Raw genomic sequence first — 25,095 nt, 5'->3', positions numbered from 1 at the left:
ACACACACACACAAATACTATACACACAGGCACATATATTTAAATACACATTGAAATGAATGGCTCATCTAGTTACACTGAACTTTTTCTAGTGCAATGAACTCTAATATATTCTATTCTATTCATTCCATTACATCCATTCAGTTCCATTCTGTTTCTATTTATTTTATTTTAAATGTTGATAAATTGATTTATCTATACACTGGCCAAATCTGTAATTAAAATGAAAAAAAAAAAAAAAAACCCTGATCTGGCTTGCAGTTAGTCAACTTTGTTTGGGATATCAGTTTGCAACCATTATCATGGTCAGTCAGGACAGAAGAGTCATATGTTAGAGGACATGAAAATTTTTGTCTTGGGTAGGTTCTTTCATGATAAGGAAACTGTGGGTACAAGAGGCAAACCATGTGGTCCCTGTGATAAAACTACTCTTCCCCCATCTAGTGTTCCTCGTATTCTCCCCAATCAGTGTTTTCCATAAACTTACCCCTGTTAAAATATCAACTGACGAATCTTTGCGGTGGGAATCTCTTTAAGATGTGTTTTCCATTTTAATATGAATTTGTTTAACTAGTTCAATTCAATCATTCTTGAGAGAATCACTTTGGGAACTGAGTCATGAACATCATAATGAAATTGTTTGTACAGTCCAGAGGCAGGTAATGTCTTGGAGACCTAAGGCCTTTCTTTCTTTCTTTTTTTAAAAAAATACTTTTTAGTTATAAATGGACACAATATGTTTACTTTGTTTATTTATTTTTATGTGGTGCTGAAGATTGAACCCAATATCTCACATATGCAAGGCAAGCCTCTGCCTCTGAGCCACAACCCCAGCCCCAAAGGGCCTTTCTTTATACTTCTTCAATCATACATTTTCAAAGCCTGGTCTTGTATTTAAAAAACAAAAAACAAAAACAAAAACAAAAAAAACCTCTCTCAATCTAAATGAAAAGTCTATATAGGATCCAACTCCAACCCTATAATGCTGTGTAGAATATTTTCTGAGAAGGAAACCTGGTGTGGTAGCCAGAATGATAGCCCCTTTGAGATGTCTTTGCTTTAATTCCTGGCATGTGTGAATATATTAGCTGACATGGTAAAAGGAACTTGGTAAATGTGATTAAAAGTCTGTACTTTGAGATGGGAGATGATCTGGATTATCCAGATGGTCTCAATCTAATCATGAGACCTTAAAAGCAGAGAGCTTTCTTGCTGTACACAAGTGAGAGGGACATGATGACAGAAGGATCTGAGAGATCTGAGAGGACACAACCTGCTGTTGCTGGCTTTGAAGATGGAACATGGAACATGCATGGCCCTGTAGTAATTTGCTATATGAACATTTGAACATGAACATACCAGGAATGAATGTGTTAGCCCTAGGAGAATGGATTAGAGCCTCTGCAGTCTTTATTATTCCAGATAGGAAACCTTGCAGGGTACTGGATGGGTGACTATGGCCCTCCTCTTCTCTGTCGCAGAATACTGGGATTTTGTCTCTTGGGTAAAACTGTGTGTGTCTCCATAGAATGTATTTTTCTGCTTCAAGTTAGAGGGTAGAGCTTACTCTAGTATAATACTTATTGAGAACATATAAAATAAGAGTCAGTGTTCTCAGGATTGGAAATATGCTATCCTTTCTTCCTTTAAATATTTTTTTGTGTGTGTCTTCTTGTGCAAAATTTTAAATGTGCAAGAAATATTTTTATCTCTGTATATAAATAAATATCAATGTCTATACCATAGCTTGGTATGCAGTCCTCAGTTATGTAACATATACTGGAAATAATCATTTTATAATGAGAAAATGTTTATTGGGGCTCCCAGGTTTGAAGGTTTCAGTCCATGAACTGTTGGCCTTGTTGCTTTTGGACCTGTGATGAGGCAGCACATCATGGCAGGAACTCCTGGAAGAGCAAAACACTTGACTTGTGGCTGGAAGCTGAAAAAGAGGCAGACGAAGGGGCGGGGGTCCCACTATTCCCTTCAAGAGCCCATCCCCAATGACCTGAAGATCTCCCACGAGGCCCATGTCTTAAAGGTTCCCACCACCTCCAATACCACCATGCTGGAGACTGAGCCTTTGCCACATGGGCTTTTGGGGGACACTTAAAATAAAAAACATAGCTCATATTTCTAAACTGCATTGACAGATAAATTAGTATACCAATTACCCCTTGTCTTGGCTTTTAGACTGTGAACTGTATAAAATATTCTTTAAAGTTGATATTCTATTCTAAGCTTACCATGTGGTCTACCAAAGATTTAGAGTAAACATTTTGCCCCCAAAGTGAGGTAGTTGATATATTGTGCATGCACAATATATCACACACACGCACAAAAATCATTGCCTAGAGGCACAAAACATTCCACCTTCCTAGGGATTATTGACAAAAATATGCCTCAGAAATTTTCATTTAAGCTCCAGGGAAGTTGATATAAAGACATGTAAAGACTTTTTCCAAAAAGTGATCTTGGCATGAAAGTGGCAATTATACCAATAAAAATATAGAGGGGTCAACAAATAGAAAAAGCATGAAGCAAGCAATCCACAGGTATTCTGGGTAAAAATGCACAGAGCATTCTCTGGTGCTGATTAGTGACAAAGGGAAGAATAGATATGTCTTGGAATCCCATGGAGAGTTGACCCCTGTTTTCTTGAAGGTTATCATGAAAGCAATAAATGAAAAAAAAAAAATAACAATGACTTTCTAAAATGGTTCTTGGTTGGGGTTAATTTATGCATGATTCATCTTATGGCTAAGGATCCAGAAAGATATAACAATTGGAAATATGAAATTATGAGAACAACTTGACTTACTTTCTTAATCTGGGGAAATAAGAGCAATCTGAACTAAAACTCTAGTCCTAACATTTTATAATATATTTTGAGTAATTCACTTAAATTAACTGGTAAATGGCTCTGTTATTGACCATTTTGGGAAAGGTAAAGTGTGATCATGACTCAGGGACAAAGTGACCCAGAAATTAAAGTCACAGCAGACCAGTGTCTGAAAGTCCATGCATACTGAAACAGAAGAGGAGGGGAAAAAAACTCCAAGGGGAACTTTCTTCTGAACTTGCAATGCCTTTCTCTTTCCAAGACAGCCTAGTGGGGAAAATCTGAGAACGTGGGGAAAGTGTTGTTTCCTATCACGTTGGTGTATTTGAACTTCAGGTACCAAACTTTAGTGACATTTAACATAGGTCAATGAAAGTCCAAAAACAAAACAAAAAAAAAAAACAAACCTTTGATTATTAAGTAACAGTAAGCAACACCTTACACATGTTCAAACCATTTTTCATGTGTTTAATTTCCCCCCTTAAGTATAGAAATCACTAGTTCTGCTCCCTCCTAGACACAGAGAAGGGGGAAAGTATAATTCTAAACCACTTGCAACATTAGAAGAAAAAAAGTTACCTCTGCATTAATAAGGAACTTGATAGCTTCCATGTGGTCGGAGAATTTTTACATGAGAAGGAAGTTTAATTAAGACTTCCTCATTTTACTAATCCATTCATTTTAAGTCAACAAATATGTACTATGGCCAAGTACTGTGAGTTTTTAATCTATTTATAAATGAATAAGATCCATTCTCTGATCTCCTGCAGTTTAAATAGGCTGGGATGGGCAAAGGTAATATCTGTGAAAATGAGTGAGAACTCTGTTAGATGTTTGTACCATAACTCTTAGCTTCAACCAACAGAAAATGCCTGTGGCTGACCTAAATTAAAAAGTAACACCAAATTCCAGTTCCAGAATTGCTGGGAAGGCTGGGCAATCAGGCGCACAGATTAAAGAACCACATTAGCAGCCAAAACGATGTCACTGAATAGGTTCATTGTTTCTGCCAAGCTTTAGAAACCACAGTTTGCATGACCAGCCAGGGTTGGGAGTCCTGGACCCTGTGCTCCATGAACGCCACAATCCACCCCAGAGGAGGGCGGTGTTTGCACAGCTGTCTCCCTTCACCACAAGAGTGGACTCTCTCTTGTCCCTGCTTCTTTTCCAGCCACTTCCTAATTCCTGGTCCCAGATAGCTGTGTTTGATTAGCTATTCTAAGTGCTTTGCCTCTCCCTTATCTACAATGGCCAAATTTAAGTGAGTCACTGGAATTTTAGCTTCTATGTCAATGATGTTATGGTTGGAGTGTATGGATGGAGGGCAGGAATAGATTTTTAACTTTCTATTATGTGTATCTGTCTCTTTTGGCTTAAACGTTCTGATGACTTTTTAAAAATTATTCTCAGTTTGAGTTTCTCCTCCTCGAATGAACATAAGATTGGGATATGAGGAGAGGATGGAGTTCTGAAGCTCATGTAATGAATCCAAATGCATTACTTGCTGTGAGAAGACAGGTTTAATGCTTGGGCTAGAGGTCTTATTGGTGCACTGCATAGCATCACATTTATTGATGGGTGAGTCTGACCATTTTTCCTGAGTCCTGAAGGTATAGCATAACCTCTTTGTCTGTACCCCTAGCCTGTGCAGGTCTACTGGCCTTCTTGGCACCTTCATGGTCCCCCACTGAGAGTTGTGGAAATAGCTAGTTCCCCATTAGCCTTCTCATCTGGGTTAAGCACACAATGGTTCAGATTGTGTATTTGATTACAGACACCCTGCTCCTGACACATCTACTCTTTAGTACCTCCTAGCATGTGTCTATGGAAACCCCCTTAAAGTTCCCTTCAACCTCTTGCTTTCTTCTTCTCACACACTGAGGTGAAAAGGTCTGACTTTCTATATTCTTCTACTATCTGTCAGGAAATAACATATGTCCATATCTTACTCTTTTTCTTGAGTACAACAAATCTCATGGCTCTAGTGATCGTGATTTTTGTGTATGGAAGAGAGGTGAAGGAAGGAAGTGGCCCTGAACCAGGCATCAAGGATGAACATGGATGCAACTTTAGGCCACAGGCAGATTGTGCTCACAGGCAGGCTAAGGGGTTAGGGATTATATGACTTGATTAGAGGAACATTGGGAAGGTGAGGTTTGTTTTCACCAGTCAGACAACTCTTATCTTCACCCGCCAGCTTTTATGTCTGAGCGTCCAAAGAAAGCTCACTGCACAAATCAGTCTGGTCTCACTCATGCCCTCCAAAATGATTGACAGCTGGAAGACACAACATGTGTGAGGGCCAGGAACAGGCCTGTGAGGTGAACAGCTGGTGAAAATTCCCTTCCCTGGGTGAGCGAGATCAGAGACTACAAACTATTTAAAGAACTTCGAGAACAGAGCTTAGTCTTCAGATCAGGAAGATGAGATTATAGAGAAACATAGCCTGCTGCTGGAACTGAAAATTAAAATCATAGATAGAGGCAGGGCAGGTCTAAAGATGGTAATTATGGGACATAGGATTCCAAAGAGACTAGCCCATAGGAAGCTGTTAGAAACCAAGTACACAGCATGAGGGGGAGCTTTCGAGACCATCAGTGCTGATCCAATAGAGGCTGCATTTCAGGTACTGTCTGGGCTTTAGCTGCTGCATTTTTCTTTTTTTTTTTTTTTTTTTTTTTTTTTTGGAAAATAAAGGTTTTAGAAAAATGGGCTATGGAGGATTCTTATATCAGGATTTTATCCTGAAATTTAGAGAGTTCTTTTCATTTAAAACTCTGGGCTAGATACAGATGGTATTAAGTGTTACAATCTAATTTAGAGTTAATATTGCAGGTGTTTGGTGCATCCATTATCAAAACATCTACATGATTAGGTGGGAGTAAAATGAAACCTTGCCTTAAAACAGGCATGTGTATGCCTGTACCCACATAAAACAACGAAACAAGGTGCAAAATGTTATAAAAGAACTAGGCACAATATTATGGAATTGATTAGGATTCAGATGAAGCAGACTCAGGAAGGCTTCCTGGAGAAAAGAGTCTTTTCATCATACTTTGAAAGGATTATTAAAAGATGAGGATTTCAGGGAGAAGAAACAGCATGGAGAACAAACCAGTAGGCTGGGGGAGACGAGAGCCTTTTTGTGGAAGGAATATAAATGGCATAAGAAAAGTTAGGTTCTAGTCAGGAGTTGAGGGACCTGTGACAAAGGGGATTGAGTGGCTAATTTGGATTGTGGGATGACTCAGGAGAAACTCCAGGGGGACTCTGGGTGGGTTAGGTGACTGGGCCAGCACCCTCAGACAGGACGCATTAGGGAGGCACAGGCATGGAGAAAGGAGGTGGAGAGAGGGCAGGAAGGGAAAGAAATGCTCCTCTGTCACCACTCTGCCATCTGCCTACTCTAGATGAGTACTCCTATTGTGTTTTTGAGTCCAGACCAAGCCAAGGCTAGCCTCTTTCCATTTTCTGGACTGTGTCAAATAGGAAATAAAAGGCTCAGAGGAAGATGCTCTACAAGCAAATAAGGAAAACACGCTTCTTGATTTTAGCTTTGTTTTCATTTTCTGTGGCTAATACTGCAAAGAACTGAAATGATGATTGCATCCTTCATTTTGCTAAGCTTTAAAAAATTCCTCCCTCAATTTTCTCTTTCTTGAATTTTGAACAATTGGAAATAATGCTGGAATATGCAAGAAGGAGCCATGACCCCAGAAATGGAAAGGAAAGCGGAAGAAAATGTTTTAAAAAATACTTATCCTTGTTCATATTTTTAAAAGCACATTTTTAAATATCAGGATGTATTTGAGAAGATGAAAGGTCAAAGGTCCCCTTACAGGTGTGGCATATCATAGTTGTAAGAGGAACTGAGATTGCCAGGCCTCACCTCAGCAGTCTTCCTCCACCTGCTTCTCCGAGCAGCAGGAGCCCTGGCCTCTGAATCACCGAAAGAGAATCTGGCAGGGCAGGTTTCACAGCTGCAGGAGAGAGAGTTCATTTGCATAATTTTTCAGTTCTTGCCAACAGTGAAAAACCCTTCTTACTCCTCTGCAAATATCAAACCACTTTAATTGCCTTTTATGCAAATAGGACCATGTAAACTGCTCATTTTTAAATATAACACCAGAGTCCCCTGTCCCCCATTGTTCTTCCCACTGTTTTTCCTTTATTCCTAGAGTGAAACTCCAGACATTGCCCTGTTCTCCCAGTTTCAGGTGAGGAGCCTGAATTGTGGGTATTGTAGTTCTTATGCCTTTCAGGGTTTCTGGTTGGGCAACACTGGTGTTACACTGGTAGGACTTCGAGTCCCAGGTGGCTCTGTAGGCAGGAATGCAGGTCTCACCCACACACTGAGCAGGGCGCCTTTGAAGAGAGCACCTGGCTTGGATAGAGTGACTTCCATTCACTAAAACAATGTGCCTGAACTGAAGAAGCTGAGGCTCACTTCCACAGATGTAAGTCGATTTTTAAAAAACAATATTCCTTTCACTGATGGTTTTATATGCTACACACTGGCAAGTCGTATAATTTCCAGAAAAATTGAATAGACTAGCTGCTGCTTCCTTCCCAAGCCTTACTTGGAAACATGGAAGGAAACTGGTATCCTTGGGACCTTGAGATATGGTTTAGAATAAAGTAGTTCATGTAATAAAGGAGCAATACATGTAACATTAAAAGTCAAATGTAAGAAAAGAACCACTCTGACTTGCTTCAAAGATATATACATTTGAAATCCTCTGAAAAATTTAAATATTTCAAAAGACCTTCTGGCATGTTGAAGGCTGTGAGCTATAAGGCTAGATAAAGGCTAGAATTGGTCCCACTCTATTGGATGTGTGACCGGTAACCAGATGTTTCACCTTGTAAAGGCTCAGTTAAGTGAGTATAGACTGCCTCACTGGTTTAATAGAATGAAACTAGCAGAATGCACAGTACTGAATAGACAGATAACAACCAATGAAAGGTAAATTGGCTTCATCCCAATTAAGTTTCAGTTATGCTTCACAAACAGATAAAAGAGACAAATACTATATGATTCCACTTGTATGAGATATTTACATTAGTCAAATTTTTACAAAAATAGAAAATAGAATGGTGGTTTTCAGGTCTAGGAGGAGGGGGAAATGGCAGCTGTTCTGTGGGCATAGAATTTCAGTTTTAAAAGGTGAAACCATGCTGAAGATTGTTTGCACAACAATATAAATAAACTTACCACTGTTGAATTGTAGACTTATACGGAGAGAAGATGGTAATGTTATGTTCTTTTCACCACGATTTTAAATGTCAGATCAAAGAGCATGTAGTGAAAATTCTGGTGCCTTCCACTTAAGAAGTTTTCCCAGATTGCTTAAAAAGATCTAAATCTGTATTCAGTGGACTTAACCTCAGATTGATATGAAGTCACCTATGTTAGAGTTGGGTTTTCAAATAATAATAGTTTCTAAGTGATGATGAGTCCCTTTAAGGTACATTCTTAAAGTTGCCTCAACTTTAGTGGTGATCCTTTAAGCTCTGCTTAACACAATTACATGATTATTTTAAACTCATAATGGTGATTTATAATGACTTCTTAAGTAGCATACAGAATATAGAATTTATGAAGTCATAACTATTAAGTTATCTGAAAAGTTGGTTATAAGTCATTTTTAAAACTAAAGGTATCACTGTCACGTATAGCTAAGAGGCTCTAATAAAATTAAAGAAAAAATAAAGGCAAACGGATTTATTCCAGTTTTCACACCTTCTTTGTAGCTAATTTATAAACAGGATATTTTTTATCTGTGTCTTAGAGATAGCAAATACTATCAAGATGGAGTTCATTAAAGGCCACCTTATGTTAAAATGCATTCAAAAGACAATTTGAAATTATATTGATTTTGAACTTTAAGCCATATCACTGTTAAATTTTTAGAGAATCCTTTCTTGAAAAAAACATGCATCTGACCAGCTGTCTTATAAGACCAGGCATTTTCTATGGTATCTGGTGATAACCCAAAGTGATAACAACCAGTATTTGTATGCACTTTTGTATGTGATATGTCCTATACATGTAAACTTTCAGGAGCTCTGTCAGTAAGAGCAGGATGACACTGGAATGAAAACAAAGGTGGAGGGCAGCTACAGAAACTCTGAGGACATATAGCACGTTAACTAAGAGCAGCTTTGTTCTTGTTGTCACATGCCATCTATGGCCTAGATGGTCGAGATTCTCTAGGAAGTGCCATTTATTAGTTTGATGAGAATTTCTAGTAATTCTAAGTGGTCCTCTTGGGTTGAATCTACTGAGAAGGATGATCAAGCCTAGCCCCTGAAAGGATCTTACCTGTAGAGGATAGTGTGTTCATACACAGAGGGAGGAAGCATTAATTAATCAGTCACTTAGGAGGTTCATGGAGTCACCTTCATTAATCACACTTCATAGGAAGTGTGATGCTCAATATTGGGATTATAAAGAAGCCTCCATTAGTCTAATAATGTAGCTCAGTGGTAGAGTGCTTGCCTAACATGCATGAGGCCCTGTTTTCAATCCTCAGGACCAAAAACAAACAAACAAATAAAAAGAAGCCTCCATAAATCTTTGAACTATGATCACTGGAGACCAGAAAAAGTAAACTTGAAAACTTGTATATGCATCATGCAAAAGCAGGATGGAGTGACCTCCCCAAACCAAACATGGAAGAGAAGCTTAGCTATGATGCCCAGAGGAAGGACAGTCATAGTGTGCTGAATTTTAAAAGGATACTGTAGGAAGTGGTGGAACTCTAGCCAGGGCTGGAAGGATGTGCACAGCTGAGATCAGCAGAAAAAGTGATGAGAATATGTCACATACAGCAGCGTTTTCCAAACTTTGCAGACATGAAACTATTTTAGGCAACATATGGACTAGAGAGTCAATAATACTGAAATAACAGACCAGGAAAGTTACTATTTGTTCAATATTTTAAGCATACGTTTAATTCTTCAAGTATGAATTTTGTTCTTGATAAGATTTAAAAGTTCTTCAATCACTTATTTAAGACACTATTATAACAACAGTGTTAGCAACAGATTTTAGCAGGAGAATAATATTTTGTTTAATAACTGAAAATGTTATTTGTGTTTATAGGCATTACCTGTATATTGTAATAGATACTGTGTTTTTTTTACTTATGACAATGATAGAAAATAATTTTTAAAATGTTTATCTAAACTAAAGTGAGAGTGAATTTACAGGAAAAAAAAAAGTAAGTAAAAAATAGTTCAGATGGTGTCTGTTAATGAAAAATTCATACAAGGTCCCTGAATGCCTGAATTTGGGAAACACTGAAGTAGGAAGAATGTCAAGCATGAAATTAGGAAGTGAAATTGAATAGGCTGTTTTTATGTATAGCTGGAAAGAAGGGATACTGGGTTTTCTATGGAGGGTATTCTAGGGGATTTTGGATGATGACACTGGAAGATGGTTTGTTGTGGAAGCCTCACAGGGATTTGGACTTTGCTTCAAGATAGCAGAGGTTTAAAAAAATGTCCTGTCCCAGGACTGATATGCTGAAAGCATTGCATGCTTCAGCAGATTCATCCAGGCACTAGCATTCAGGTGGGTTGGAGAATTGGGAATATGAAGGCAGGAAGAGTACCTCGGAAACAGGTTTTGAAACTCTGAGCATGAATAAATGAGCAGTGCTAGGAATTAAAATGAGAAAAGAGAGAGCAGTCACACAGTAAGAAAGAACAATGTAATCTCAGCCATGATGCTCTTGAGCTTTTGGTAGCCTGAGAGAATGAGGCGAAAGTTGGGAGGTTAGTTCTTGTGGGGTGAAAGATGCTTTGCACCTCAGGCCATTTGAAATTGTGATAAGAATGATCTTGAAGCAAAAAGGAAAACTAACTTGTTCATCATGTGAACACCTGAAGTGCCACCAGGGACAGACAGAGACACCAAGGAGAGAGCAAGCACACCCCTATTAATAAAGAAGCCCAGTCCTGTGCTTCCAGCCTGCCTCACTCAAGGTGTTAGGGGAGACAGCTGGAGAAAGAGAGCCTTCAGGTACTCAGTACGGGATGGCAAAGGAATGGCATATTGATCTTCCTTCTCAAAGCTTGCTTTTCTCTGAAGGTTTCTCTCTTGATTACTATGGCTTGTTTTCACCTTTCCCAGAGATATGAGGCTTCCGTATAGGGAATTTCCTTGGAATGAAAAAAAAAAAAATCTTTATCTCTAACAAAGATAACAGACACCTGGTTTTATTTCCAGAAATAATAGAGGAGTTTTGTACACATTTTCTCTTTTTAATGGGAAAACATTTAATTTAGACATTTCTTTAATACATACAAAACAGAGCTGATGAATATTAAAGATAAAAAATATTCTCCTTTGCCCTATTTCTCTTTTGCCAACCTCAGAGATCACCATTATCCTCTGTGTAGATATCACTGCAGGGTACGTTTTATTCTTTTTGTTTTAAAAATGTTTTTATTCTCACCAAGTTGTGTGTGTGTGTGTGTGTGTATCTCCATGAGTAGCATATAACATTGTTTTGTGTGTTTAAAAATTTTATATAAACAATAAAGTATACATTATTCATCTGCAACTTGCTATTGTCTCTCCACATTAACTTTTGAGATCAGTCCATGTTGATTCTTATAGAACAACCTATAAATTTTCATAACTGTATGGTATTTTACTCTCATACGTAGCACTATAAAATATTCTATTACATTTTTTGTATAAAAATGTAAGACTTATTCTAGTGAACATATCTAGGAATAACATTGCTGAGCCATATGCATTTTTATGAGATATTGAGAAATTGCTTTCCAAATATTTATACCACATTATAACCCCAACCAAAATGAGAGTTCCTGTTTCTCTCTGTTACCAGCACACTTTTTAAATCTTAAATATTGTAATCAAATGATCTTCCCAGATGCCACAGAAAGCCAGGCACTTGAAGCATTGGGGAGATTCAGACATGTTTGGACCACTGCAATCTCTAAAACTATAGTGACTTTTAAACTTTTTTAAAATCAAGTTCTCTTGTATCTCAATTTATGGTGTTAGAGACTGACTCATCTTTCGACTTAACGGGCATGTGTTTTAGTATTAATGAAATTAATAACGGCACCAATGACAATGTTGATAACAATGGTTAACATTGAGTACTTATTATATTCTAAGCACTTTTAATTATGTGATCTGATTTAATTAATTTGAGGGGCAAATAATAATATAATAACTCTCATAGAGATCAAGAATGTGATTCTCAGAAATTATTGTGTAAGTATTAAGTAGATACTGTGGATTTTGTATATAGTCAGTGTCTTCCAGCAAAGACAGGTAGGAAAGAATAGATGGAAAAAATTGGGGAGATATTAAAGTATGGTAGTCCTTAAATTCCCCAAACTTAGAATCTTGTTAACATTTAAATAACATCAAAAGAGCATAATTAATGAGAAGAGTAAAGTAAGTGCAATATTGTACTGAAGAGAATTTAATTTTGCTTAGGAAGATAGGAAAACAATTCTTAAAGATCACCAAACATTACTAAGCCTTGGAGATTTGAGAGCGGAAGTTAAAGAGGGAAAACTTGGAGGGAGTGGCCTTTAGAAAATATGGAGAAGTGTCAAGTACAGGATATATTTGAAAAAGTTAATTAATTTACCCAATCATTGATTCAACAAATAATTTCTGAACATTTACTCTTTGAGAACTTGGCTGTTTTGGAATACAGCAGAGAGTAAGAAAGGTACCATGCCTTCCCTAGTTGGGTATGCTTGCAGATGCAGTATTTGGGGAGACAGGAGCAAAAATACAAAGGAAAAAGACTGAGAAGATAGGTGGCCTGTGAAGGATTTTTAAGTATCTGTCTAAGGGCTATACACATTCTTCTCTGAGGGCAGTAGGAAAGTAAATGTTTACTACATGCAGTATGCTTATAGAACAGGGGGTATAGAAATGAAGGAAAATACTCAAGCATTGGAGGTGACAAATACATATAAAAATTTTTAATAGGATATCAGAGCTAAGGCAGAGGTTTGCAGGATAGAAATATAAGGATATATAACTCAGGCTGGGAAAGTGGGGTAAGGAAAGGAGAACCAGGTGATAATTATGATAATCACATAATTTCCAAGATGCTTTTTGGGATAAAGGATACTACTTAAAGAAGTTGGGTTTAGTCTTTTATAAAATAATGCTTATTTCTTTTTTTCCCCTGACTTTGCATATTCACTGTAGAAAATTTAGGAGTTACTCTCATACTTACTGAGGATGCACACCTTAAAGTTTTGTGTGCATTATCCTGTTAGCCTTTTTATGCCTAAAATAGATGGTCAGAATGCACATTTTATCAAAAATGTTATGTGATCATTTTAGTTTGCTTAACCATGTATCACACATTTCACGCTATTATATATTCTACTATGACATCTTAGATTGCTCATTTGTATGTAGTAGTATAACTTGATCAATCCTCTCTGATGAAAATATGTCTTTTCCGGCATTTGCTATTGTTATTAGTGCAGAAATTTTGTGTTCACTAGTGCTGTGGTGTGCATCATTGTACAAAAATCTTAAGATATAGCTAATTACTTTTAAAAACAAATTTCTAAATCTTGAACTCTAGATCATGATACCCACAACACCCCCGATCATATTACAGAACAGAAGCAAAATTTTAATAGAGTATTTAACAATAGTTAAACCTTTTTATCAGAAGAAGCAGAGTTAAACCTTTTATCAGAAGCAGCAGCAGCCACGGTGGAGACTGAAAGGAAAGTCCAGAGAAATAGAAAGAAATACAATCAATCCAGAGCAAGTAAAGAAAAGGAGGACAACATTTCAAGAAGAAAGAGGTTAACAGTGTCTCATGTCACAGAGAGGCCAAATAACAAGACAGGTATCCTTTGACTTTCATGGAGAGTCTTGTCCAAAGGGTGTTTGGTAGAGTGGCAGTAATAGGTGCTGGAATGCCCTGTTTACACCTGTATTCCAGGAAGAGGGCTGGACAGTTGGTAGAAAGGCTTAGAGAAGGAAGAGACAGGAAAGTGGGAGGCCTGTGCAGTGGAAAGGGCATCAGAAAGGAAATAATAAGAACTAAATCAGTGCAGGTGCCACAGCATCAGTCAGAAAGGATTGTGGCAGGATTTGCTGTATGCGGAGGAAGACAGAGCTCAAGAGGGAAATGAAGATAGTGAGACCATCAATAGTGAGACCAAGCAGAACTCTGTTGGAGGAGGTAAGGAAGGGAAGAGACAGTGGGGTATAGAAGGAGATGCATGCAGATGTGGGCAGTTTTGGCACACAGACATCCTGCAGGTGAATGTTACATTAGTTCTGCAGCTCAGGGGAGGGACCCAGGTCAAACACAAAGATCACTGGGATTTTCCCACAAAAACAGGATGTGAAATCAGAAGTAAGGCTGAAACAACAAAATTTGGGAAAATGTTTAAATAAATAGGTAAAATTAGAGAAGCAACTTATGGTAACAAGGAAGGGATGATCAAAGCAACAGCAGGAACACTGGGATTTAATTTAGGAAAGCAAAGGATGGGTAGTTTTAGGAAGCTAAGATCTTGGCTAGATCAGACAAAATCCACAGGTGAAGCAGGAAAGGAACAACAAGCCCCTTTAGGATCTGGCTTCTTCCAATTCTCACTTTGTTCCAGAAAATACATTTAGAGGCTATCTACTATAATTTTGTGATTTAAGTTGTCTCCAAATTATTTTTTCCCATTTTCTATATTTTTGGTATTGGGTTAAAAGCTTAAAGATTGATTAAAACCTTGAAAATCCAAACAAACAACAAACAAACAAACCCAAACAAACAAAAAAGCAAAAAAACTTTAATTCTGTAAGAGAGCTTTCAATTTCTTTTTCTTCTGACTGCAACCACAAGAAATATTTAATGATCAAACTGAAATGCTCAAAACTAACCTGTATGATGGCATCTCAAAAATTTGACAGGTAAAAATTTCTGTGTGTATGTATGTATGTGTATATATCTATATCTATATGCATATATATATATATGCATATAGATATATATATGCCATTCTGAAGATATTAATGTCAAATAAATGTCAAAGAAAGTATTGATTCATATATCAAAATATTTTTCTTATTTAATGAAAAGTGCTCTTTGATAAATATAACATAAATTTACCTCTAGATGTTCAAACTGGGTGCTAGAAGGAATCTCTCCTTTGCTAAATGAAAATCAGGATGCTTTCATCAAAGAAAAAAGTTCTTTGCTAAGTGGATTGTCCTCTATTTAGATGATTATAATGACCTAGAAAAGAAGTAAAATATCGTTTGTTTATTAATATCAAGCATAAAAGATCATTATTAAATGTAAAGGCTATTTTCTCCTTGTTTTCACATAGCTCACAAAGTTACATTATGAATGCAATTTTATGTCATGTCTATATTTCAACTTATTTTTTCTGTCAGTTCTTTAGCTCTTCACTTACTGCCACTTGCAACAAAAAAGCCAAACCAAACCATAAAAAAATTAAAACAAACAAAAAAACCAAACCAAACCATAAAAAAAGAAACACCAAAGTGAGAGAATGAACATAGGGTTTTGTGAGAAAGACTTTTGAAAGGCAATCCCAGTGCAAAGGAGTAGGGATGAGCCATGCTACTTTCTCATGTCCTGTACAGAGGAAGTGACTTCATTGCATATTCCAGGAAAGGTGGGTGTGTTTCCCTGTTAGGAAACCAGAGCTCAAGGAGGCATAGTGGACTGAAGAACTGGTTGCATTACTTACCTTCCAGGCATTGCATCGAAAAGTATCTGAGGATCCCCCAAAGTACACACAGCGATACACACACACACAGACCACATTAGCAGCAATAGAAGCAATAAACATTAGCCAGGTCCAGAAATGACAGTCAAAGCCAGCTTTCAATCATATAAGTAGAGTAAAAATGTTCTGTTCTATTTCTACTCTTCCCTCCTTATCCTCTCAAACTTTGGAAACATCAGTTACAGCAACTATAGCAAGCTGGGTGATGGAAGAGGTGAGGTGGAAAAAGAGAAGATGCATACCATCCCCCTTTCCTCAAGACTGCAGACTCAGATGGTATGGGGGAGGAGGGTCAGCCTCAGGCTAGGAGATTGGAGTGCTGATGGAAACTGCATTTTGCAACTTAAAACCACAGGATTTTTTTTTTTTTTTTTAAATCTGAGAGTGGTCAGAAGAGACATGGGACCAACTAGGGACTTTTCATCAATGCTATTGGAAAAAACTTCCTCCATTGAATACTTTTTTAAAAATTTGGTGGACTAAAGCAAAGTTGCATTCTATTTTATCTCATTGATCATATTTTTAAGATGGTTACAGACCTATGTCCACATGAAAGCAAAAGGGGAAACATTCTTTTTCAAACAAAGGCAATATACTTAGGTATGGATTTCCAGAACAACTGAAATAGGACTCAATAATCATACTTTCTATAAGGTAATTGCTAGTCACATGTGTAAAGTTTTTAATTAGCTAAAATTATCTAAAATGAATAGTCACTTCCTCTGTTGAGCTGGCCATATTTCAAGTTTTCAGTAAGTATGTGTGGTTATTGGCTACTTGATTAGATAGAATATGTAATAAGGCATTTCCAATTTCAGAGTTTTTGGTCAGTGGAAAAGGTAAAATTCTTATTAAACTTAATAGATGTAAATGCTGAAGATTTAAGCAGTTTAGAATCTTGATTATATGGCTTGATTCCAGATTTCATGTTGTTCTCTCTAAACCACACACATTTCTTGACACTCGAGTAGTATAAAATCTATTTCACTCTGCTTTCAAAATACCAGGGGAATATTCTGCCATCTAAAAACTCTTGGGGGAAAGAGCGTGGGCTTATCTCTGTCATTAAATATTGGTGGGAAACACAATCTTGTATCCTGTTTTGGATACTTCCCATTTTACAATCCACAAAATGTATTATTTATGGAGGTTGATTCACCAAAAAAGCATTTTGGTGAATGGGAAAGGTTTTAGGTAGTAATAGTGAAGTACAAAATAACATCACTTATCTGTGTTATCTCCCACTTAGGTATGGTCTTCTAGGAAACTACTCACTGACTTTGATGTGGGTAGATTATTTGGAGACCAGATGTGCTTTCTGTTTTCCTTTGAAAAATGAAGATAAACAAAATTCATCATAAAAATATTGCTTCCCATAAATGTCTAGTCATGTTTGGAGATACTGTTTTATTGGGGAAAGGAAGTACAAAAATCAACTGAGGTGGGTAGGGGGAGGAGGAGGAGGAGGAGAAGAAGGAGGAGGAGGAGGAGGGGAACAAGAAAAGAATAATTACCACTAAGTGAAACTCACCTCTTTATAAGAGACTGGAGTGAATCCAACTGGTGCTCAGGCAAAGGGGGTTTGCCACAAGTTTTTGGATTCTTAGAAGCCAAAGCTCAAAAGTGGAACTTACAGTGTTCTTGAGTGCAAAATCTCAAAAGAGTAATTTATAAACCTTTTAGAACTTGGGAGTGACAGGTAAGGGACAAGGTAGGCTCTGTCCACTTCATTCTCAAGAAGAATGTGTGCCATTTCTTATTTCCAATTGTGTTCCACCCTTTGCTTTTCACCTTTCAAAGAGTATATCATAAACGGGATGGTGCCATTCCCTTAATTTAAACTCCTCTGCATCTTCTTTCTTTTAGGCTAAAGTTCAAATTGCTCAGTAGGTGTTATAAGTATGTGAAGGCCAGCCCTCCCCCACCATCCTCTTGCCTTGGCCCTGCCCCACTGCTGTGTCCCAGTCTTACTGAACTACTTGCTGCTTCCTGAATGAACCATGATCACTCTTGTTTCTACACCTTAGTTTATCATATTTCTCTTACCAGAAACATTATTTATTCACCCTTCTTCACTCTGTGAATTGCCATATGAACCTGGCACTTGAACCCAGATGGCTCAACCTCCAGAACCCATTTTATAAACACTACACAGGAACACAGAGTCCTCCCTGTGTTCCTGTGTAGTGTTTATAAAATGGGTTCTGGAGGTTGAGCCATCTGGGTTGTAGTGCCCTCTCATATTGCACCACCCTGACTACTTCTTTCTTTCCTCTCTTATTATAACTAGACTGTGCCATCTGTCCTTGGGGTCCATCTAGACTTAAGATCTTCTGTAGATTTGATTTGCATCAAGGTCTTTATATTATATCAGCAGCTTAGATGATATGATACCACTTCTCTCCCATTATCGTTTAAAGAAAGAAATATAATTATAGAAATCTATCCTACCAAATAATAATCAGTTATCCTTAAAGAATTTTAAAAAGGGAGATGATCAACTGTCTGGATAGGCTTAGTTGACTTTTTCTTGGAGACAAAATGATATAAAAATATTCAGTAATGGTATGACAGGGATATGATCCATCAGAATGGATACTGGCTGGGATATGGTACTTGGGTGCTCATACTGAAAATCCACTCTGCCAGGAAGCAGAAGATAGGTAGGCAAATATTGCCTAGTCTTTCTCAACTTCCAGTACTGGATAACATACATGGTGGGTTAGCAAGGCAATTCTTAGCAGACAACTGTGCATCAGTAGAAATGTATGGGGTTTTTGTTTGTTTGTTTTTGTTTTTTTAACTCCAACTAAAAGGCAATTAGGTACTGATGGTTGAGTACATGGCTTGAGCCATGTGATTGCATCACTTAATTTCTCAAGTCTTGGTCTATGTTTTGCCATTTCCTAAACTAGAAATTCCCTGTGATTAACCTATGCACCCTTGCCTATTGCAATTTGACAACAATTTCCTTTCTCTTCCAGGATTTGTCCTTGTGAGCAGTAAGTCAGTTGAGAAGATTAACATGAAAGGTCTCTCAGTAACCTCTTGTTTCCTTGGATGTCATTGTGTGTTTTCTTCAGTATTTAATTATTTTTAAATATAACCTAATAATATCTGTTAATGGGAGAAACATCTATCTGTAACCTGTCCTGTCAATTTATTATAATATTTTAAGAGTACAGTGTACATGCACGTGTGTGATATAGACACTTGTTTTTTTTTTTTGTTCTCTGTTTATTAATTGCACAGACTAACACTTGATCATAAAACAGTTTGCAAAAGTCTTTTTCATTTATGAAAGTAGGAACAACTTACTACTTTTTATTGATTTGTTTTTAAATAAAAATAGTAAGTTTTTTTTTTAAATAGTTTTTTTTAAACATTGGAGGGAATGGGATTGACAGTGAAATCTATATTGGTTTTTGTGGGGGGATTTATTGGGGACTGAACTGAGGGGCACTTGACCGCTGAGCAACATCCCCATCCCTATGTCCTATTTTGTTTAGAGAGGGTCTCACTGAGTTTCTTAGTGCCTTGCTTTTTGCTGAGGCTGGCTTTGAACTTGCAATCCTCTTGTCTCAGCCTCCCCAATCTGCTGGGATTACAGGTGTGCACCATTGCACCTAGCTACATTGTTAATTTTTAATGACAATTTATGTATTCCTTGTTAAACCTCTGAGTTTCCCTTCATTCATTTTGGTGTTTCTCTTGTTAATAAGCGGCTTCTTGTCTTTGCGTGCTTCCTGTTTAATTTGGGTGATTTTACCTATTCTGTGATTCTAATCTTCATTTTGGAGTATGGCTCTTAAGTGACTACTTCCTGATGATTAGTGATGGTGTCTTTGGTGTATAAAAATAGTAGGTTTTTTAAAAATAGTTACATCCAGGGCTGTAAATTGGGAAGGTAGTGCTTGGAACAGAGGGTTGGCTTTAGGCCAAAAGGATGCTCCCACTGGATTGAACAAAGCAAGCAGGCCCTTCCTTGGTGTCTCCTGAGTTGAGCCACTGCCTCCCACACTCCCCACACTCCCCTGAATCCCTCCTCTGTGTAGTCCTTTTTCTGTTTCAGGTAGTTTTGGCTGGGTTTGTGCCTCCTTTCTCCATGAGTCTGAACAGGAGAAGATCAAATCTTGCCCACTACTTATCTGTGGAACACATTTTCACTTTAGTAACAATTTATTTTCCTCTTACCCCCAGCTTTCTTGCACAAACCACATATGAATTTCATAATCTTTCTGCATCTCAATTTTTTATCTGCAAATGGAGCTAATAAAATTGACTATTTTACTCCTGGAGATTAATACACTGGCATTCCAAAGCACAAGTATCTAGAATGAGAGGCCCTCCATAAATTCAAATTACTATTTTGACATCCTTCCTTTATACTACCGTCAGAATAGTAACATTCACTGAGGAGCTAGTATTTACAGAGGGCTTTGCATTTTAAAAGGTATTTTATAATGTTTGTTAATTTAAATAACCCTTGTTTTGCATAGTCTCACCACCATATATCCATGGATAAAGGATTTGTTAAACATTCTCATTAGATATCTCTTTTTCATTTACTTGTCATTGTTTTGCCCATTCAAATTATTATTATTTTTATTGTATCTCTGATTGGAAGGACTAATACTGTATCAAGTCTATTTGGAGTGAATGGGAGGATTAATACTATATCAAGTCTATTTGGAGTGTATGGGATCTATTCTTTTGATTGAATTAATTGGATAATATGTATATAATTCAACTTATAAAATGATAACCATTATAAAATTTTGCATCCTTGGAAGGAGAGTGGAGAGATTTATAGGTGAGGCTGAGGTCTGGAGGGAGAATTTCACAATGGAGGCTAGAACCAGAGACAGACTTCAGAAGCTTATCAAGACACAATTGAATAATCAAAAGGTGGAGCCTGGACAAAATGTTTACTTATCTGGATAAGCCTGAAATGTTTACACTGGCCAATTGATCCCCTTTCATCCCTTACCCACTAGGAGACCAAGATCCATTAAATTCTGTTCCTTGGCAGTACTGTTCTCTTTTACTGTTTACATACTGAGCTAGCTTGATATGCTTGGCTCTTTATCCCTTTAAGATCTCCCATGCTGCCTTTGGAGCTGATGCCTAATTCTGGTTCAGAAAAGCCCCTGGGACTTTACTCAGGCACTATTTTAATTAGTGCCAGGTTTTCCAAACTCCTGTGAATAAGGATCAGACATTGCTTTGATCAGTATCTCTTAGGCAATGTTTGACTTCTCTTCCTACCACTCATTTCCATACCTCAGAGATCAGATGCCTCAGGGACTTCCAGATGTACTGGTCTTCTTGAGAAGGCTGATAATACCCAAATATCAAGCCTTTCTGTTATTCCCTTCCTTCTCCACCTGGATTAGTCAGTGGAGTAATTGGGAAGCAGTCTGTCCCCATGAATTTTCTGTTTAAGGGTTTCATTGCTAGAGGGAGGTGTTTTCTTCTTGTAATCTCTGAGACTGCTCATGCTGAAATAGTTATATTAAATAGATATTTACATAATAAAATAGCCAAGTTTCTAGAGGTTAAAATAAGCTTTAATGCTGTAAGAAATAAAAATGAAAACAGTCATTCAGTAGCCTTGCATGCATTCTCCTAAAAGCTATGATGTTAAGTCTACTGTTATGTGGGGACCAGTGCATGGAGTACTGCATGCATGCCATATGTTAAGGGGGTTAAGGACGTCTGAGTGGCAAACCACTCCCCTCATGCTAGGCGCCTGAGCAGCAAACTGCTTCCTCTGTAGGCACAGCCCTGGGTGTGAAGCCATGTGTTGCAGTCCTTGTGCTTGCTCCACGATCTGCTCCTCAATTGGTCGCTGTAAGCACACTTGGCCAGAAATTGTACTGGTGGCTCCCTAGCTACTGCCTGAGTATATATGCATGGTAACTACACAATAAAATCAGACCTGCTTCCTGCTTAGTCTGGGAGGCCTTGATTAACGACTGCAGCCACACTCTCCTCTGCCCTGTTCTGTGGACCTCCTTGCTGGACGAGAGAGAGCCCACGCACTACGAAATGACAAAAATTTGGTTAAAACTTTTGTATTAGATCTGGGATTGAGTGTGTAGGATCACAATTTTGAAATGTGAAGCTTCCATATGGCTTCTTAAACTTTCTATGATCTATCCAAAGCTTATCTGAAAGCTTTGTGCATGGTACAAATATATATTTATGTATGTCGGGAAATATTTATAAAATAACCCATGCTCCCACATGAGCTCAAACCAGTTTATTGACAGTAGGTACGCAAGAATGTGTTCAAATTTTACTCAATACAGAAAGCAAGTCGTCGCTAAGATTTCATGGTATTTTTATCTTGGCTTAACTTATTTAACATACAAAAAATGCAGGGTCATGTGACTTTATTTAGATTCATTAGGGATCCCTAGGGAATAAGTAAGAAACAGAACCATAGGAAACAGGGCTAAAAAGAGGGGAGCCTTCTGCTGCGCATAGACCAGGAGGAGGAAAGAAGTGTTGCTGGGTGTGGTGGTCCTCAGATGTACATCATGGAATAGTCCTAGGCCGAAGGGGGACTCCAGAGCCACCCGTGACAGTGATAGGGGTGGAAGAAAAGAAAATATTAAGAATAGAAAGAAGATACTTTTTCCTACCCCCAATTTCTGAAAATAAATTGCTATACATGATTTTACATGAGAAGAAATGTATAACATAATCTAATTAAGATCCTTGATTACAGTTTCACAAAAAATACAGACAATTGCCATATATGGTCACATCTCATCTTTACAATGAGTGGAAAAACCAAGGAAGTAGTGATAAGCTATCATTTTAAAAAGGCAGTTTGGATATGAGGCTGAACTACTATGCTTTACTTTTAAAACTGAGTTTTGATTGCAAGTGATTCAGCGATAAAATGAGGCAAATGGTGTGCTCTGCGTGGGGACTGTATCTCTCTTGGTAGTGGCATGGCTTTCAATGGAAATTACATGATAGGCAATTTTGAATTCACATTGTGAGGATGTATATGAAAGGGAGACTTTCCTTACTGTTGCTTGAAGATAGGAAAAAGGTGTTTTGTGTGAAAATGACATGGTTTTTGCTTAATAGCTTCCTACTGAGCCTCAGCCAGGTGGAGCCAGAGGTCAAGTTTAACTTCAGCCAGCACCAGAGTGAATCAGGTGGGAACTTTTATGGGTACAATGGAAGGATTGAGGTGTACTTCAGCAAGGCTTGTCATACCCCTGCCATGGAGGCAGTCAGAATGCCTCTCCTTGAGTTTCCCTCTGGTACAAACTAAGAAGAAAGAACGTGGAGGGAACCAACATTTCATTGTATGGTTTTCTACATTTGGGGAAGAGGAGAGAAGCTGGTCCTGTGCCTCCTCACACCACTTCTTCTCTATTGTTTAAATTTTACTTCTTTCTCTTATTTAAAACTTTGTCTTCTGATTCTATGATCTAAAATTGTAGTGGAAACAGAGGTAAAAACCACTTGAGGTCATATGACTTCACACATTCCCTGCCATTTAAATGGGGCCCATTTTATTTGTGAACAAAAGGTGTTGGGGTTCCATTCTCATTTTACAGATGAAGACATGGAGGGTCTCTGCAAGCAAGGAGTCACTTCCTGTCATAGGACCACTGGCTACTGACCTAAAACTAGACTCCAGATCTGACTATTTATCCTCTGTCACTCCATAATATCCACTCCCAAAATTGCCATTATATAGCAAATGCTTTCTTTACACATCTATTGGAAGAAGTGTGTGTGTGTGTGTGTGTGCACACTCATACCTGTTTGTTTGACAATGGTGGGTAAGAGGATGGAGATTAGTGTTGGCTCTTTGATTTCGGGCCCCTGTTGGTTTTACTTTGCCACTTGTGAGACAAAAAGGGAATAGAAAGACGCCAAACTTCCCCAAGTGTCTGCATTTACCTTCCTAATGACAAGTTTATTTTTCCACATTACATGTTGCAAAGTGGGAAGTAGCTCCCCACAACCAGGCCTGCTTTCTCTAGCTTGGGCATTACAGTAATTTTAATTAGCTGCATCTTTTACAGAATACTCTTATAAAATCTCTGAAGTAGATTTTTTAGAGTCTTTGAATAATTTTTATTGACTTTAATGAGATGCAAATTAGAAGAGACATGGAAATTTAAAAAAAATTTAAGAGTAGAGTTACATCTTATGACCATCATCTGAACATAATTGTTTTCACTTCTCCAAATTTTCTTCCAGTTATTATCTGTAATATATACATTTATACTTATAATTAGTTCATGTAAACTTTCAAGATGAATTTTCCACTTAGACATTTTACAGGCAATTTCTCATGTTGTTAGAGACTTTGTAACTAATTTTCCAAAAGATGACATCATGCCCTAAATTGATAGCTTATAATTTATTTCAGTATTCAGCTATTTTAGAACAATTAGGTAATTTTCAGTTATATATAATGGTCTGACAAAGAGTTTTATAAACATAGCTCTTTCTTTTCTTTTTGAGTTATTTTTTTGGAGAAAAGGCTGATTACTAAGAATGACCGAAAGAGTTTTATGATTATTAAAGTATATCTTCCAAGGACAGATTCTATGTTGTGGGACCTGGACTTTATACAACTTGGATAAGGGTGGGCTCCTTGGGAAAAAGATATAAAATTATAACCATGAACTTTTAGGGAACTTCCTGCCTTGAAGGGACTCTTCACAGTGAAGGGCTATAAGCTCAACTTATATCAGATTCACATTCTTAAAGAGTTTCTCTCAAGTATTACATTAACTTTCAACTTATCAATAAAAAATAAGAATACTTCATCCTTGAAACTTCTTGAGTAATATTTCATGATTTAATATTTTTAGCTAATTCAGTCAGCATAACCTGGTAAACATAGATAATTTAAGTGCACATTTTTTAGTTATTATTAGAATTGCCATAATCAATTATCTATTACTAAATAACAAAGTGCTTCAAAACTTGTGGCTCAACATAAGAGCTTTATTTTGCAATTCAATAGCCAAAATATTTAAGTAGGAATTGGTTAACTGGTTCATCTGCTCTTTTTTTTAAAAAAAAATATTTTTCTTTAGTCAATGGACCTTTATTTTACTTATCTATCTATCTATCTATCTATCTATGTATTTATTTAGATGGGATATTGAGGATCGAACCCTGGCCTCACACATGCCAGGCAAGTGCTCTACCACTGAGCCACAACCCCAACCCCTCATCTGCTCTTTATAGAGACCATGGTTCCCAGTTTGCAGGTAGACTGGTCTGAAGGGGTGCAAGATGGATTCACATTTATCTTGGCACTTTGGAGGGAATAAGGAGAAATCAGATTCTGCTGGGACTGTTGATAAGAGCCCTTTATGCGATATCTCCAGCATGGTGGTCTTGGGACAGTTGGACTTCTTACAAGGCAGCTGGTTTTCAGGCATTTGAGGTAGAAGTTACAGGGTTTT

The 25,095-nt window shown here is 37.5% G+C and overlaps 1 protein-coding gene and 1 long non-coding RNA gene across 3 annotated transcripts in view; one reads left to right on the top strand and one right to left on the bottom strand.

The window, feature by feature from the left end:
- Window positions 1-1,792: 1,792 nt before the first annotated feature.
- Window positions 1,793-7,035, bottom strand: LOC131424912 (uncharacterized). The gene is made up of 2 exons (XR_009228548.1): window positions 6,732-7,035; window positions 1,793-1,907 (listed from the first exon to the last, which is right to left on the bottom strand). It is a non-coding gene; the product is annotated as an uncharacterized LOC131424912 (long non-coding RNA).
- Window positions 7,036-7,148: 113 nt separating this feature from the next.
- Window positions 7,149-25,095, top strand: part of Macc1 (MET transcriptional regulator MACC1) — a 101,974-nt gene continuing 84,027 nt past the window's right edge. Inside the window, exon 1 of one of the 2 annotated variants that reach the window (XM_046463617.2) lies at window positions 7,149-7,299. The gene's annotated coding sequence lies outside the window, so the exon portion shown is untranslated. The remainder of the gene's footprint in view (window positions 7,300-25,095) is intronic. The other variant, XM_046463615.2, reaches the window with a different exon arrangement.

The sequence above is a fragment of the Marmota monax genome, unplaced genomic scaffold (genome assembly GCF_021218885.2).
Source record: "Marmota monax isolate L192 unplaced genomic scaffold, Marmota_monax_Labrador192_F-V1.1 WCK01_AAM20220418_F8-fsc00057, whole genome shotgun sequence".
NCBI lineage: Eukaryota > Metazoa > Chordata > Mammalia > Rodentia > Sciuridae > Marmota > Marmota monax.
This window is presented reverse-complemented; position numbering and strand designations above follow the sequence as displayed.